At 40.6% G+C, this 17,052-nt stretch overlaps 13 non-coding genes and 4 pseudogenes across 13 annotated transcripts; all 17 read right to left on the minus strand.

The window, feature by feature from the left end:
* Positions 1-368: 368 nt before the first annotated feature.
* Positions 369-487, minus strand: LOC145995437 (5S ribosomal RNA). The gene has a single exon (XR_014442490.1). It is a non-coding gene; the product is annotated as a 5S ribosomal RNA (ribosomal RNA).
* Positions 488-1,417: 930 nt separating this feature from the next.
* On the minus strand, positions 1,418-1,536 carry LOC145995392 (5S ribosomal RNA). The gene has a single exon (XR_014442448.1). It is a non-coding gene; the product is annotated as a 5S ribosomal RNA (ribosomal RNA).
* A 1,095-nt stretch (positions 1,537-2,631) lies between these two features.
* Positions 2,632-2,750, minus strand: LOC145995438 (5S ribosomal RNA). The gene has a single exon (XR_014442491.1). It is a non-coding gene; the product is annotated as a 5S ribosomal RNA (ribosomal RNA).
* A 1,097-nt stretch (positions 2,751-3,847) lies between these two features.
* LOC145995611 (5S ribosomal RNA) lies at positions 3,848-3,966 on the minus strand. The gene has a single exon (XR_014442657.1). It is a non-coding gene; the product is annotated as a 5S ribosomal RNA (ribosomal RNA).
* A 1,098-nt stretch (positions 3,967-5,064) lies between these two features.
* On the minus strand, positions 5,065-5,182 carry LOC145995664 (5S ribosomal RNA). Its single transcript, XR_014442707.1, has one exon. It is a non-coding gene; the product is annotated as a 5S ribosomal RNA (ribosomal RNA).
* Positions 5,183-6,278: 1,096 nt separating this feature from the next.
* Positions 6,279-6,397, minus strand: LOC145995482 (5S ribosomal RNA). Its single transcript, XR_014442533.1, has one exon. It is a non-coding gene; the product is annotated as a 5S ribosomal RNA (ribosomal RNA).
* Positions 6,398-7,325: 928 nt separating this feature from the next.
* On the minus strand, positions 7,326-7,444 carry LOC145995404 (5S ribosomal RNA). The gene has a single exon (XR_014442459.1). It is a non-coding gene; the product is annotated as a 5S ribosomal RNA (ribosomal RNA).
* A 409-nt stretch (positions 7,445-7,853) lies between these two features.
* On the minus strand, positions 7,854-7,972 carry LOC145995779 (5S ribosomal RNA; annotated as a pseudogene).
* Positions 7,973-8,546: 574 nt separating this feature from the next.
* Positions 8,547-8,665, minus strand: LOC145995439 (5S ribosomal RNA). The gene has a single exon (XR_014442492.1). It is a non-coding gene; the product is annotated as a 5S ribosomal RNA (ribosomal RNA).
* A 930-nt stretch (positions 8,666-9,595) lies between these two features.
* LOC145995423 (5S ribosomal RNA) lies at positions 9,596-9,714 on the minus strand. The gene has a single exon (XR_014442476.1). It is a non-coding gene; the product is annotated as a 5S ribosomal RNA (ribosomal RNA).
* A 1,095-nt stretch (positions 9,715-10,809) lies between these two features.
* On the minus strand, positions 10,810-10,928 carry LOC145995440 (5S ribosomal RNA). The gene has a single exon (XR_014442493.1). It is a non-coding gene; the product is annotated as a 5S ribosomal RNA (ribosomal RNA).
* A 1,095-nt stretch (positions 10,929-12,023) lies between these two features.
* On the minus strand, positions 12,024-12,140 carry LOC145995712 (5S ribosomal RNA; annotated as a pseudogene).
* A 402-nt stretch (positions 12,141-12,542) lies between these two features.
* LOC145995767 (5S ribosomal RNA) lies at positions 12,543-12,661 on the minus strand (annotated as a pseudogene).
* A 409-nt stretch (positions 12,662-13,070) lies between these two features.
* On the minus strand, positions 13,071-13,189 carry LOC145995786 (5S ribosomal RNA; annotated as a pseudogene).
* Positions 13,190-13,751: 562 nt separating this feature from the next.
* LOC145995547 (5S ribosomal RNA) lies at positions 13,752-13,870 on the minus strand. Its single transcript, XR_014442594.1, has one exon. It is a non-coding gene; the product is annotated as a 5S ribosomal RNA (ribosomal RNA).
* A 1,097-nt stretch (positions 13,871-14,967) lies between these two features.
* LOC145995606 (5S ribosomal RNA) lies at positions 14,968-15,086 on the minus strand. Its single transcript, XR_014442652.1, has one exon. It is a non-coding gene; the product is annotated as a 5S ribosomal RNA (ribosomal RNA).
* Positions 15,087-16,016: 930 nt separating this feature from the next.
* Positions 16,017-16,135, minus strand: LOC145995434 (5S ribosomal RNA). Its single transcript, XR_014442487.1, has one exon. It is a non-coding gene; the product is annotated as a 5S ribosomal RNA (ribosomal RNA).
* Between the last annotated feature and the right edge of the window lie 917 nt (positions 16,136-17,052).

Genomic DNA, 17,052 nt, shown 5'->3' on the forward strand with positions numbered 1-17,052 from the left:
AAGATAGAGATTCAAATTTAGTGCAGTGAAAGGGTTTTGAACAAAATATACACCCAATAATAACGCAGACTCGTATTCTCGCCGAAAACTACCAACGCCGGAACTACGGAGAGAGACACGGCGGATCCAGGCACAGCTATCAACTGCAATTATGGCGGCCGGATGTAATACGACAGCACCCTGCAACCCAGCATGATAAGAAATTAAATAAAACATCGGCTTCCCAGATATTCATATATACTAATATACATTTTTTACATATATTATATGCTTACAGCTATAAAAGAGGTGATTCTGCAGAAACTGTGGATGATTGATTGGTTTCAAATTACAAAAATGTCACTATTAACCAAGACAAAGAAAAAGGTTGCCAACAGTACCTGGTGTTCCCAGGCAGTCACCCATCCAAGTACTTACCAGGCCCGACACTGCTTGACTTCGGTGATCGGACGAGAACCGGTATATTCAGCGCGGTATGACCGTTGGCGAAAGGTACTGCTTTCGGTAAGATAGATATACTCCACCGTCTAGTTTTCGAGACGAGACTGGTTATGTCTCGTGTAGTGTGCACTGCCCAGAATGTGTAGATGAAACATAATTGTTACTATTAATGATACATTTCATTGTAATCATAGTGAGAAAATGTGCTTTAACAACCTTCGAGAGATGTGTTAACATTAAAGCTAGAAGACAGAGAAGGAAATTTTGTGCAGGGTTAGGATTTTAAACAGAAACGCCCAAAAATACATCAAATAATATTTCAGGAACGTATCCTCGCACAAAAACTACCAACGCCGGCTCTTCGGGAAGCCATTCTGCAAGAAATGTTTGTGATTTATTGACTTCAAGTTACAAAAAAGGTCATTATCACCATTAAAAAAGCAAAAAGGTTGCTTACAGTACCTGGTGCTCCCAGGCTGTCACCCATCCAACTACTTTCCAGATCCGTCGCTGCTTGGTTTCTGTTTTTTGACGAAAACCAGTATATTTAACGCTGTATGTCCGTTGGCGAAATGCACTGCTTTCGGTAAGTTACATATAGGCCACCTTCTAGCTTTCGAGACGAGTCGGGACATCCTACGTTTCGTGGGCAATGCCAAGAATGTGTTGAAGAAACATAGGTTCTTGTACAACAAATAATGATACATTTCATTGTAATCATAGTGAGAAAATGTGCTTTAACAACCTTCGAGAGATGTGTTAACATTAAAGCTAAAAGACAGAGAAGGAAATTTTGTGAAGTGTTTGGTTTTTAAACAAAAACCGCACATAAAATACATCAAATAATATGGCAGGAAGGTATCCTCGCAGAAAAACTACCAACGTCGGCTCTTCGGGGAAGGATTCCTCAAAAACTGTGGGTGATTGATTGACTTCAAGTTTCAAAGATGGTCATTATCAGCATTAAAGAAAAGGTTGCCAACAGTACCTGGTGTTCCCAGGCGGTCACCCATCCAAGTACTTACCAGGCCCGACGCTGCTTGACTTCGGTGATCGGACGAGAACCGGTATATTCAGCGCGGTATGACCGTTGGCGAAAGGTACTGCATTCGGTAAAATAGATATACTCCACCGTCTAGTTTTCGCGACGAGACGGGTTATGTCTCATTTTGTGTGCACTGCCAAGAATGTGTAGATAAAACATAATTGTTACTACACAAAATAATGATACATTTCATTGTAATCATAGTGAGAAAATGTGCTCTAACAACCTTCGAGAGATGTGTTAACATAAAAGCTAAAAGACAGAGAAGGAAATTTTGTGCAGGGTTGAGATTTTAAACAAAAACGCACAAAAATACATCAAATAATATGGCAGGAACGTATCCTCGCAGAAAAGCTACCAACGCCGGCTCTTCGGGAAGGGATTCTGCAAAATATGTTTGTGATTGATTGACTTCAAGTTACAAAAAAGTCATTATCACCATTAAAAAAGCAAAAACGTTGCTAACAGTAAATGGTGCTCCCAGGCTGTCAACCATCCAAGTACTTACCAGATCCGTCGCTGCTTGACTTCTGTTTTGGGACGAAAACAGGTATATTTAACGCGGTATGTCCGTATGCACTACTTTCGGTAAGTTACATATAGGGCACCGTCTAGCTTTCGAGACGAGTCGGGACATCCTACGTTTCGTGGGCAATGCCAAGAATGTGTAGAAGAAACATACGTTTTTGAACTACAAATAATGATACAATTCATTGTAATCATAGTGAGAAAATGTGCTCTAACAAACTTCGAGACATGTGTTAACATTAAAGCTACAAGATAGAGATTCAAATTTAGTGCAGTGAAAGGGTTTTGAACAAAATATACACCCAATAATAACGCAGACTCGTATTCTCGCCGAAAACTACCAACGCCGGACCTACGGAGAGAGACACGGCGGATCCAGGCACAGCTATCCACCGCAATTATGGCGGCCGGATGTAATACGACAGCACCCTGCAACCCAGCATGATAAGAAATTAAATAAAACATCGGCTTCCCAGATATTCATATATACTAATATACATTTTTTACATATATTATATGCTTACAGCTATAAAAGAGGTGATTCTGCAGAAACTGTGGATGATTGATTGGTTTCAAATTACAAAAATGTCACTATTAACCAAAACAAAGAAAAAGGTTGCCAACAGTACCTGGTGTTCCCAGGCAGTCACCCATCCAAGTACTTACCAGGCCCGACACTGCTTGACTTCGGTGATCGGACGAGAACCGGTATATTCAGCGCGGTATGACCGTTGGCGAAAGGTACTGCTTTCGGTAAGATAGATATACTCCACCGTCTAGTTTTCGAGACGAGACGGGTTATGTCTCGTTTAGTGTGCACTGCCAAGAATGTGTAGATGAAACATAATTGTTACTATTAATGATACATTTCATTTTAATCATAGTGAGAAAATGTGCTTTAACAACCTTCGAGAGATGTGTTAACATAAAAGCTAAAAGACAGAGAAGGAAATTTTAAGCAGGGTTGGGATTTTAAACAGAAACGCCCAAAAATACATCAAATAATATTTCAGGAACGTATCCTCGCACAAAAACGACCAACGCCGGCTCTTCGGGAAGCGATTCTGCAAGAAATGTTTGTGATTTATTGACTTCAAGTTACAAAAAAGGTCATTATCACCATTACAAAAGCAAAAAGGTTGCTAACAGTACCTGGTGCTCCCTGGCTGTCACCCATCCAAGTACTTTCCAGATCCATCGCTGCTTGGTTTCTTTTTTGGGACGAAAACAGGTATATTTAACGCGGTATGTCCGCTGGCGAAATGCACTGCTTTCGGTAAGTTACATATAGGCCACCTTCTAGCTTTCGAGAGGAGTCGGGACATCCTACGTTTCGTGGGCAATGCCAAGAATGTGTTGAAGAAACATACGTTTTTGTACTAAAATAATGATACAATTCATTGTAATCATAGTGAGAAAATGTGCTCTAACAAACTTCGAGAGATGTGTTAACATTAAAGCTACAAGATAGAGATGAAAATTTAGTGCAGTGAAAGGGTTTTGAACAAAATATACACATAATAATAACGCAGACTCATATTCTCGCCGAAAACTACCAACGCCGAACCTACGGAGAGAGACACGGCGGATCCAGGCACCGCTATCCACCGCAATTATGGCGGCCGGCTATAATACGACTGCACCCTTCAAACCAGCATGATAAGAAACTAAAAAAAAAACATCGGCTTCCCAGATATTCATATATACTAATATTCATTTTTTACATATATTATTTGCTTACAGCTATAAAAGAGGCGATTCTGCAGAAACTGTGGATGATTGATTGGTTTCAAATTACAAAAAGGTCATTATCAACCAAAACAAAAAAAAGGTTGCCAACAGTACCTGGTGTTCAAAGGCAGTCACCCATCCAAGTACTTACCAGGCCCGACGCTGCTTGAATTCGGTGATCGGACGAGAACCGGTATATTCAGCGCGGTATGACCGTTGGCGAGGGGTACTGCTTTCGGTAACATAGATATACTCCACCGTCTAGTTTTCGAGACGAGACGTATTATGTCCCGTTTTGTGTGCACTGCCAAGAAAGTGTAGATGAAACGTAAGTGTTACTACACCAAATATTGATACATTTGATTGTAATCATAGTGAGAAAATGTGCTTTAACACTCTTCGGAGATGTGTTAACATTAAAGCTAAAAGACAGAGAAGGAAATTTTGTGCAGGTTTGGGATGCTAAACAGAAACGCCCAAAAATATATCAAATAATATGGCAGGAACGTATCCTCGCCGAAAAACTACCAACGCCGGCTGTTTGGGAAGCGATTCTGCAAAAAATATTTGTGATTGATTAAATTCAAGTTACAAAAAAGTCATTATCACCATTAAAAAAGCAAAAGGTTGCTAACAGTACCTGGTGCTCCCAGGCTGTCACCCATCCAAGTACTTACCAGATCCGTCGCTTCTTGACTTCTGTTTTGGGACGAAAACCGGTATATTTAACGCGGTATGTCCGTTGGCGAAAGACACTGCTTTCGGTAAGTTACATATAGGCCACCTTCTAGTTTTCGAGACGAGTCGGACATCTCATGTTTCGTGGGCAATGCCAAGAATGTGTAGAAGAAACATAGGTTTTTGTACTACAAATAATGATAAAATTCATTGTAATCATACTGAGAAAATGTATTCTAACAAACTTCGAGAGATGTGTTAATATTAAAGCTACAAGATAGAGATTCAAATTTAGTGCAGTGAAATGGTTTTGAACAAAATATACACCCCATAATAACGCAGACTCGTATTCTCGCCAAAAACTACCAACGCAGGACCTACGGAGAGAGACACGTCGGATCCAGGCACCGCTATCCACCGCAATTATGGCGGCCAGATGTAATACGACAGCACCCTGCAACCCAGAATGATAAGAAATTAAAAAAAACATCGGCTTCCCAGATATTCATATATACTAATATACATTTTTTACATATACTATTTTCTGACTGCTATGAAAGAGGTGATTCTGCAGAAACTGTGGATGATTGATTTGTTTCAAATTACAAAAAGGTCACTATTAACAAAACAAAGAAAAAGGTTGCCAACAGTACCTAGTGTTCCAGGCAGTCACCCATCCAAGTACTTACCAGGCCCGACGCTGCTTGACTTCGGTGATCGGACGAGAACCGGTATATTCAGCGCGGTATGACCGTTGGCGAAAGGTACTGCTCTCGGTAAGATAGATATACTCTAACGCCTAGTTTTCGAGACGAGACGGGTTATGTCTCGTTTAGTGTGGACTGCCAAGAATGTGTAGATGAAACATAATTGTTACTATTAATGATACATTTCATTGTAATCATAGTGAGAAAATGTGCTTTAACAACCTTCGAGAGATGTGTTAACATTAAAGCTAAAAGACAGAGAAGGAAATTTTAAGCAGGGTTGGGATTTTAAACAGAAACGCCTAAAAATACATCAAATAATATTTCAGGAACGTATCCTCGCACAAAAACTACCAACGCCGGCTCTTCGGGAAGCGATTCTGCAAGAAATGTTTGTGATTTATTGACTTCAAGTTACAAAAAAGGTCATTATCACCATTACAAAAACAAAAAGGTTGCTAACAGTACTTGGTGCTCCCTGGCTGTCACCCATCCTAGTACTTTCCAGATCCGTCGCTGCTTGGTTTCTTTTTTGGGACGAAAACCGGTATATTTAACGCGGTATGTCCGCTGGGGAAATGCACTGCTTTCGGTAAGTTACATATAGGCCACCTTCTAGCTTTCGAGACGAGTCGGGACATCCTACGTTTCGTGGGCAATGCCAAGAATGTGTTGAAGGAACATACGTTTTTGTACTAAAATAATGATACAATTCATTAAAATCATAGTGAGAAAATGTTCTCTAACAAATTTCGAGAGATGTGCTAACATTAAAGCTACACGATAGGGATTCAAAATTAGTGCAGTGAAAGGGTTTTGAACAAAATATACACCACATAATAACGCAGACTCGTATTCTCGCCGAAAACTACCAACGCCGGACCTACGGAGAGAGACACGGCGGATCCAGGCACCGCTATCCACCGCAATTATGGCGGCCGGCTGTAATACGACAGCACCCTTCAAACCAGCATGATAAGAAACTAAAAAAAAACATCGGCTTCCCAGATATTCATATATACTAATATACATTCTTTACATATGTTATTTGCTTATAGCTATAAGAGAGGTGATTCTGCAGAAGCTGTGGATGATTGATTGGTTTCAAATTACAAAAAGTTCATTATCAACCAAAACAAAAAAAAGGTTGCCAACAGTACCTGGTGTTCCCAGGCAGTCAACCATCCAAGTACTTACCAGGCCCGACGCTGCTTGACTTCGGTGATCGGATGAGAACCGGTATATTCAGCGCGGTATGACCGTTAGCGAAAGGTACTGCTTTCGGTAAGATAGATATACTCCACCGTCTAGTTTTCGAGACGAGACGTATTATGTCCCGTTTTGTGTGGACTGCCAAGAATGTGTAGATGAAACATAATTGTTACTATTAATGATACATTTCATTGTAATCATAGTGAGAAAATGTGCTTTATCAACTTTCGAGAGATGTGTTAACATTAAAGCTAAAAGACAGAGAAGGAAATTTTGCGCAGGGTTGGGATTTTAAACAGAAACGCCCAAAAATACATCACATAATATGGGAGGAACGTATCCTCGCCGAAAAACTACAACGCCGGCTTTTTGGGAAGCGATTGTGCAAAAAATATTTGTGATTGATTGACTTCAAGTTACAAAAAAGTCATTATCACCATTAAAAAAGCAAAAAGGTTGCTAACAGTACCTGGTACTCCCAGGCTGTCACCCATCCAAGTACTTTCCAGATCCGTTGCTTCTTGACTTCTGTTTTGGGACGAAAACTGGTATATTTAACGCGGTATGTTCGTTGGCGAAAGACACTGCTTTCGGTTAGTTACATATAGGCCACCTTCTAGTTTCCGAGACGAGTCGGGACATCATACGTTTCGTGGGCAATGCCAAGAATATGTAGAAGAAACATAGGTTCTTGTACAACAAATAATGATACATTTCATTGTAATCATAGTGAGAAAATGTGCTTTAACAACCTTCGAGAGATGTGTTAACATTAAAGCTAAAAGACAGAGAAGGAAATTTTGTGAAGTGTTTGGTTTTTAAACAAAAAACGCACATAAAATACATCAAATAATATGGCAGGAAGGTATCCTCGCAGAAAAACTACCAACGTCGGCTCTTCGGGGAACGATTCCTCAAAAACTGTGGGTGATTGATTGACTTCAAGTTTCAAAGATGGTCATTATCAGCATTAAAGAAAAGGTTGCCAACAGTACCTGGTGTTCCCAGGCGGTCACCCATCCAAGTACTTACCAGGCCCGACGCTGCTTGACTTCGGTGATCGGACGAGAACCGGTATATTCAGCGCGGTATGACCGTTGGCGAAAGGTACTGCATTCGGTAAAATAGATATACTCCACCGTCTAGTTTTCGCGACGAGACGGGTTATGTCTCATTTTGTGTGCACTGCCAAGAATGTGTAGATAAAACATAATTGTTACTACACAAAATAATGATACATTTCATTGTAATCATAGTGAGAAAATGTGCTCTAACAACCTTCGAGAGATGTGTTAACATAAAAGCTAAAAGACAGAGAAGGAAATTTTGTGCAGGGTTGAGATTTTAAACAAAAACGCACAAAAATACATCAAATAATATGGCAGGAACGTATCCTCGCAGAAAAGCTACCAACGCCGGCTCTTCGGGAAGCGATTCTGCAAAAAATGTTTGTGATTCATTGATTTCAAGTTACAAAAAAGTCATTATCACCATTAAAAAAGCAAAAAGGTTGCCAACAGTACCTGGTGTTCCCAGGAGGTCACCAATCCAAGTACTTACCAGGCCCGACGCTGCTTGACTACGGAGATCCGACGAGAACCGGTATATTTAACGCGGTATGTCCGTTGGCGAAATGCACTACTTTCGGTAAGTTACATATAGGCAAACTTCTAGCTTTCGAGACGAGTCGGGACATCGTACGTTTCGTGGGCAATGCCAAGAAGGTGTAGAAGGAACATACGTTTTTGAACTACAAATAATGATACAATTCATTGTAATCATAGTGAGAAAATGTGCTCTAACAAACTTCGAGACATGTGTTAACATTAAAGCTACAAGATAGAGATTCAAATTTAGTGCAGTGAAAGGGTTTTGAACAAAATATACACCCAATAATAACGCAGACTCGTATTCTCGCCGAAAACTACCAACGCCGGAACTACGGAGAGAGACACGGCGGATCCAGGCACAGCTATCAACTGCAATTATGGCGGCCGGATGTAATACGACAGCACCCTGCAACCCAGCATGATAAGAAATTAAATAAAACATCGGCTTCCCAGATATTCATATATACTAATATACATTTTTTACATATATTATATGCTTACAGCTATAAAAGAGGTGATTCTGCAGAAACTGTGGATGATTGATTGGTTTCAAATTACAAAAATGTCACTATTAACCAAGACAAAGAAAAAGGTTGCCAACAGTACCTGGTGTTCCCAGGCAGTCACCCATCCAAGTACTTACCAGGCCCGACACTGCTTGACTTCGGTGATCGGACGAGAACCGGTATATTCAGCGCGGTATGACCGTTGGCGAAAGGTACTGCTTTCGGTAAGATAGATATACTCCACCGTCTAGTTTTCGAGACGAGACTGGTTATGTCTCGTGTAGTGTGCACTGCCCAGAATGTGTAGATGAAACATAATTGTTACTATTAATGATACATTTCATTGTAATCATAGTGAGAAAATGTGCTTTAACAACCTTCGAGAGATGTGTTAACATTAAAGCTAGAAGACAGAGAAGGAAATTTTGTGCAGGGTTAGGATTTTAAACAGAAACGCCCAAAAATACATCAAATAATATTTCAGGAACGTATCCTCGCACAAAAACTACCAACGCCGGCTCTTCGGGAAGCCATTCTGCAAGAAATGTTTGTGATTTATTGACTTCAAGTTACAAAAAAGGTCATTATCACCATTAAAAAAGCAAAAAGGTTGCTTACAGTACCTGGTGCTCCCAGGCTGTCACCCATCCAACTACTTTCCAGATCCGTCGCTGCTTGGTTTCTGTTTTTTGACGAAAACCAGTATATTTAACGCTGTATGTCCGTTGGCGAAATGCACTGCTTTCGGTAAGTTACATATAGGCCACCTTCTAGCTTTCGAGACGAGTCGGGACATCCTACGTTTCGTGGGCAATGCCAAGAATGTGTTGAAGAAACATAGGTTCTTGTACAACAAATAATGATACATTTCATTGTAATCATAGTGAGAAAATGTGCTTTAACAACCTTCGAGAGATGTGTTAACATTAAAGCTAAAAGACAGAGAAGGAAATTTTGTGAAGTGTTTGGTTTTTAAACAAAAACCGCACATAAAATACATCAAATAATATGGCAGGAAGGTATCCTCGCAGAAAAACTACCAACGTCGGCTCTTCGGGGAAGGATTCCTCAAAAACTGTGGGTGATTGATTGACTTCAAGTTTCAAAGATGGTCATTATCAGCATTAAAGAAAAGGTTGCCAACAGTACCTGGTGTTCCCAGGCGGTCACCCATCCAAGTACTTACCAGGCCCGACGCTGCTTGACTTCGGTGATCGGACGAGAACCGGTATATTCAGCGCGGTATGACCGTTGGCGAAAGGTACTGCATTCGGTAAAATAGATATACTCCACCGTCTAGTTTTCGCGACGAGACGGGTTATGTCTCATTTTGTGTGCACTGCCAAGAATGTGTAGATAAAACATAATTGTTACTACACAAAATAATGATACATTTCATTGTAATCATAGTGAGAAAATGTGCTCTAACAACCTTCGAGAGATGTGTTAACATAAAAGCTAAAAGACAGAGAAGGAAATTTTGTGCAGGGTTGAGATTTTAAACAAAAACGCACAAAAATACATCAAATAATATGGCAGGAACGTATCCTCGCAGAAAAGCTACCAACGCCGGCTCTTCGGGAAGGGATTCTGCAAAATATGTTTGTGATTGATTGACTTCAAGTTACAAAAAAGTCATTATCACCATTAAAAAAGCAAAAACGTTGCTAACAGTAAATGGTGCTCCCAGGCTGTCAACCATCCAAGTACTTACCAGATCCGTCGCTGCTTGACTTCTGTTTTGGGACGAAAACAGGTATATTTAACGCGGTATGTCCGTATGCACTACTTTCGGTAAGTTACATATAGGGCACCGTCTAGCTTTCGAGACGAGTCGGGACATCCTACGTTTCGTGGGCAATGCCAAGAATGTGTAGAAGAAACATACGTTTTTGAACTACAAATAATGATACAATTCATTGTAATCATAGTGAGAAAATGTGCTCTAACAAACTTCGAGACATGTGTTAACATTAAAGCTACAAGATAGAGATTCAAATTTAGTGCAGTGAAAGGGTTTTGAACAAAATATACACCCAATAATAACGCAGACTCGTATTCTCGCCGAAAACTACCAACGCCGGACCTACGGAGAGAGACACGGCGGATCCAGGCACAGCTATCCACCGCAATTATGGCGGCCGGATGTAATACGACAGCACCCTGCAACCCAGCATGATAAGAAATTAAATAAAACATCGGCTTCCCAGATATTCATATATACTAATATACATTTTTTACATATATTATATGCTTACAGCTATAAAAGAGGTGATTCTGCAGAAACTGTGGATGATTGATTGGTTTCAAATTACAAAAATGTCACTATTAACCAAAACAAAGAAAAAGGTTGCCAACAGTACCTGGTGTTCCCAGGCAGTCACCCATCCAAGTACTTACCAGGCCCGACACTGCTTGACTTCGGTGATCGGACGAGAACCGGTATATTCAGCGCGGTATGACCGTTGGCGAAAGGTACTGCTTTCGGTAAGATAGATATACTCCACCGTCTAGTTTTCGAGACGAGACGGGTTATGTCTCGTTTAGTGTGCACTGCCAAGAATGTGTAGATGGAATATAATTGTTACTATTAATGATACATTTCATTGTAATCATAGTGAGAAAATGTGCTTTAACAACCTTCGAGAGATGTGTTAACATTAAAGCTAAAAGACAGAGAAGGAAATTTTGTGCAGGGTTAGGATTTTAAACAGAAACGCCCAAAAATACATCAAATAATATTTCAGGAACGTATCCTCGCACAAAAACTACCAACGCCGGCTCTTCGGGAAGCGATTCTGCAAGAAATGTTTGTGATTTATTGACTTGAAGTTACAAAAAAGGTCATTATCACCATTACAAAAGCAAAATTGTTGCTAACAGTACCTGGTGCTCCCAGGCTGTCACCAATCCAAGTACTTTCCAGATCCGTCGCTGCTTGGTTTCTGTTTTCTGACGAAAACCGGTATATTTAACGCGGTATGTCCGCTGGCGAAATGCACTGCTTTCGGTAAGTTACATATAGGCCACCTTCTAGCTTTCGAGACGAGTCGGGACATCCTACGTTTCGTGGGCAATGCCAAGAATGTGTTGAAGAAACATACGTTTTTGTACTAAAATAATGATACAATTCATTGTAATCATAGTGAGAAAATGTGCTCTAACAAACTTCGAGAGATGTCTTAACATTAAAGCTACAAGATAGGGATTCAACTTTAGTGCAGTGAAAGGGTTTTGAACAAAATATACACCCCATAATAACGCAGACTCGTATTCTCTCCGAAAACTCCCAACGCCGGACCTACGGAGAGAGACACGGCGGATCCAGGCACCGCTATCCACCGCAATTATGGCGGCCGGCTGTAATACGACAGCACCCTTCAAACCAGCATGATAAGAAACTAAAAAAAACATCGGCTTCCCAGATATTCATATATACTAATATACATTTTTTACATATATTATTTGCTTACAGCTATATAAGAGGTGATTCTGCAGAAACTGTGGATGATTGATTGGTTTCAAATTACAAAAAGTCACTATTAACCAAAACAAAGAAAAAGGTTGCCAACAGTACCTGGTGTTCCCAGGCAGTCACCCATCCAAGTACTTACCAGGCGACGCTGCTTGACTTCGGTGATCGGACGAGAACCGGTATATTCAGCGCGGTATGACCGTTGGCGAAAGGTACTGCTCTCGGTAAGATAGATATACTCCAACGTCTAGTTTTCGAGACGAGACGGGTTATGTCTCGTTTAGTGTGGACTGCCAAGAATGTGTAGGTGAAACATAATTGTTACTATTAATGATACATTTCATTGTAATCATAGTGAGAAAATGTGCTTTAACAACCTTCGAGAGATGTGTTAACATTAAAGCTAAAAGACAGAGAAGGAAATTTTGTGAAGTGTTTTGTTTTTAAACAAAAAACGCACATAAAATACATCACATAATATGGCAGGAAGGTATCCTCGCAGAAAAACTACCAACGTCGGCTCTTCGGGGAGCGATTTATCAAAAACTGTGGGTGATTGATTGACTTCAAGTTTCAAAAAAGGTCATTATCAGCATTAAAGAAAAGGTTGCAAAACAGTACCTGGTGTTTCCAGGCGGTCACCCATCCAAGTACTTACTAGTCCCGACGCTGCTTGACTTCGGTGATCGGACGAGAACCGGTATATTCAGCGCGGTATGACCGTTGGCGAAAGGTACTGCATTCGGTAAGATAGATATACTCCACCGTCTAGTTTTCGAGACGAGACGGGTTATGTCTCATTTTGTGTGCACTGCCAAGAATGTGTAGGTGAAACATAATTGTTACTACATAAAAGAATGATACATTTCATTGTAATCATAGTGAGAAAATGTGCTTTAACAACCTTCGAGAGATGTGTTAACATTAAAGCTAAAAGACAGAGAAGGAAATTTTGTGAAGTGTTTGGTTTTTAAAAAAAAACGCCCAAAAATACATCAAATAATATGGCAGGAACATATCCTCGCAGAAAAGCTACCAACGCCGGCTCCTCGGGAAGCGATTCTGCAAAAAATATTTGTGATTCATTGACTTCAAGTTACAAAAAAGTCATTATCACCATTAAAAAAGCAAAAAGGTTGTCAACAGTACCTGGTGTTCCCAGGAGGTCACCAATCCAAGTACTTACAAGGCCCGACGCTGCTTGACTTCGGTGATAGGACGAGAACCGGTATATTCAACGAGGTATGACCGTTGGCGAGAAATGCTGCTTTCGGTAAGATAGATATATTCCACCTTCTGGTTTTCGAGACGAGTCGGGACATCACACGTTTCGTGGACAATGCCAAGAATGTGTAGAATAAACATACTTTTTTGTACTACAAATAATGATACAATTCATTGTAATCATAGTGAGGAAATGTGCTCTAACGAACTTCGAGAGATGTGTTAACATTAAAGCTACAAGATAGAGATTAAAATTTAGTGCAGTGAAAGGGTTTTGAACAAAATATACACATAATAATAACACAGACTCATATTCTCGCCGAAAACTACCAACGCCGGGCCTACGGAGAGAGTCACGGCGGATCCAGGCACCGCTATCCACCGCAATTATGGCGGCGGGATGTAATACGACAGCACCCTGCAACCCAGCATGATAAGAAATTAAATAAAACATCGGCTTCCCAGATATTCATATATACTAATCATATATTATATGATTGCAGATATAAAAGATGTGATTCTGCAGAAACTGTGGATGATTGATTGGTTTCAAATTACAAAAATGTCACTATTAACCAAAAGAAAGAAAAAGGTTGCCAACAGTACCTGGTGTTCCCAGGCAGTCACCCATCCAAGTACTTACCAGGCCCGACACTGCTTGACTTCGGTGATCGGACGAGAACCGGTATATTCAGCGCGGTATGACCGTTCGCGAAAGGTACTGCTTTCGGTGAGATAGATATACTCCACCGTCTAGTTTTCGAGACGAGACGGGTTATGTCTCGTTTAGTGTGCACTGCCAAGAATGTGTAGATGAAACATAATTGTTACTATTAATGATACATTTCATTTTAATCATAGTGAGAAAATGTGCTTTAACAACCTTCGAGAGATGTGTTAACATAAAAGCTAAAAGACAGAGAAGGAAATTTTAAGCAGGGTTGGGATTTTAAACAGAAACGCCCAAAAATACATCAAATAATATTTCAGGAACGTATCCTCGCACAAAAACTACCAACGCCGGCTCTTCGGGAAGCGATTCTGCAAGAAATGTTTGTGATTTATTGACTTCAAGTTACAAAAAAGGTCATTATCACCATTACAAAAGCAAAAAGGTTGCTAACAGTACCTGGTGCTCCCTGGCTGTCACCCATCCAAGTACTTTCCAGATCCATCGCTGCTTGGTTTCTTTTTTGGGACGAAAACAGGTATATTTAACGCGGTATGTCCGCTGGCGAAATGCACTGCTTTCGGTAAGTTACATATAGGCCACCTTCTAGCTTTCGAGAGGAGTCGGGACATCCTACGTTTCGTGGGCAATGCCAAGAATGTGTTGAAGAAACATACGTTTTTGTACTAAAATAATGATACAATTCATTGTAATCATAGTGAGAAAATGTGCTCTAACAAACTTCGAGAGATGTGTTAACATTAAAGCTACAAGATAGAGATGAAAATTTAGTGCAGTGAAAGGGTTTTGAACAAAATATACACATAATAATAACGCAGACTCATATTCTCGCCGAAAACTACCAACGCCGGACCTACGGAGAGAGACACGGCGGATCCAGGCACCGCTATCCACCGCAATTATGGCGGCCGGCTATAATACGACTGCACCCTTCAAACCAGCATGATAAGAAACTAAAAAAAAAACATCGGCTTCCCAGATATTCATATATACTAATATTCATTTTTTACATATATTATTTGCTTACAGCTATAAAAGAGGTGATTCTGCAGAAACTGTGGATGATTGATTGGTTTCAAATTACAAAAAGGTCATTATCAACCAAAACAAAAAAAAGGTTGCCAACAGTACCTGGTGTTCAAAGGTAGTCACCCATCCAAGTACTTACCAGGCCCGACGCTGCTTGAATTCGGTGATCGGACGAGAACCGGTATATTCAGCGCGGTATGACCGTTGGCGAGGGGTACTGCTTTCGGTAACATAGATATACTCCACCGTCTAGTTTTCGAGACGAGACTGGTTATGTCTCGTGTAGTGTGCACTGCCCAGAATGTGTAGATGAAACATAATTGTTACTATTAATGATACATTTCATTGTAATCATAGTGAGAAAATGTGCTTTAACAACCTTCGAGAGATGTGTTAACATTAAAGCTAGAAGACAGAGAAGGAAATTTTGTGCAGGGTTAGGATTTTAAACAGAAACGCCCAAAAATACATCAAATAATATTTCAGGAACGTATCCTCGCACAAAAACTACCAACGCCGGCTCTTCGGGAAGCCATTCTGCAAGAAATGTTTGTGATTTATTGACTTCAAGTTACAAAAAAGGTCATTATCACCATTAAAAAAGCAAAAAGGTTGCTTACAGTACCTGGTGCTCCCAGGCTGTCACCCATCCAACTACTTTCCAGATCCGTCGCTGCTTGGTTTCTGTTTTTTGACGAAAACCAGTATATTTAACGCTGTATGTCCGTTGGCGAAATGCACTGCTTTCGGTAAGTTACATATAGGCCACCTTCTAGCTTTCGAGACGAGTCGGGACATCCTACGTTTCGTGGGCAATGCCAAGAATGTGTTGAAGAAACATAGGTTCTTGTACAACAAATAATGATACATTTCATTGTAATCATAGTGAGAAAATGTGCTTTAACAACCTTCGAGAGATGTGTTAACATTAAAGCTAAAAGACAGAGAAGGAAATTTTGTGAAGTGTTTGGTTTTTAAACAAAAACCGCACATAAAATACATCAAATAATATGGCAGGAAGGTATCCTCGCAGAAAAACTACCAACGTCGGCTCTTCGGGGAAGGATTCCTCAAAAACTGTGGGTGATTGATTGACTTCAAGTTTCAAAGATGGTCATTATCAGCATTAAAGAAAAGGTTGCCAACAGTACCTGGTGTTCCCAGGCGGTCACCCATCCAAGTACTTACCAGGCCCGACGCTGCTTGACTTCGGTGATCGGACGAGAACCGGTATATTCAGCGCGGTATGACCGTTGGCGAAAGGTACTGCATTCGGTAAAATAGATATACTCCACCGTCTAGTTTTCGCGACGAGACGGGTTATGTCTCATTTTGTGTGCACTGCCAAGAATGTGTAGATAAAACATAATTGTTACTACACAAAATAATGATACATTTCATTGTAATCATAGTGAGAAAATGTGCTCTAACAACCTTCGAGAGATGTGTTAACATAAAAGCTAAAAGACAGAGAAGGAAATTTTGTGCAGGGTTGAGATTTTAAACAAAAACGCACAAAAATACATCAAATAATATGGCAGGAACGTATCCTCGCAGAAAAGCTACCAACGCCAGTAGAGTAGTGGGCCGGGTTCAACGCCCGAAAATGAGGCTCGGTGAGGCTCGCCTTAATGGATTTCTCTCGTAAGGCATGAGCCTCATTTTCTCGCAGTGTTGCCAGCTCACCCCAAGAATATTTCACCATGTGATATTTTACAGGCGAAGCTAACCTACAAATGGGAGTTGGCAACACTGGCAACATCAATTGCGGTTTAATATTGCCAACTCACCTCAAGAATATTTCACTATGTGATATTTTACAGGCGAAGCTAACCTACAGAGTAGAGTATGTGGCCCGGTTCTGCGCCCGAAAATGGCGCTCGGTGGCGCTCGCAGTGTTGCCAGCTCCTCACTCGAAAAAATCACCAAGGTTTTTGTTTTTGGGTATAACCTAACCTCAAGCAAGGAGCTGGCAACGCTTGAGGCTTTCTCGCAGTGTTGCCAACTCACCCCAAGAATATTTCACCATGTGATATTTTACAAGCGAAGCTAACCTACAAATGGGAGTTGGCAACACTGATTAGTGGAGGTAGCCGGGTTCACCAGCATCAATTGGCGATCAGTGTTGCCAACTCACCCCAAGAATATTTCACCATGTGATATTTTACAAGCGAA

Source organism: Lepisma saccharinum, chromosome 11, assembly GCF_977018435.1.
Source record: "Lepisma saccharinum chromosome 11, izLepSacc3.1, whole genome shotgun sequence".
In the NCBI taxonomy this organism is placed as follows: domain Eukaryota; kingdom Metazoa; phylum Arthropoda; class Insecta; order Zygentoma; family Lepismatidae; genus Lepisma; species Lepisma saccharinum.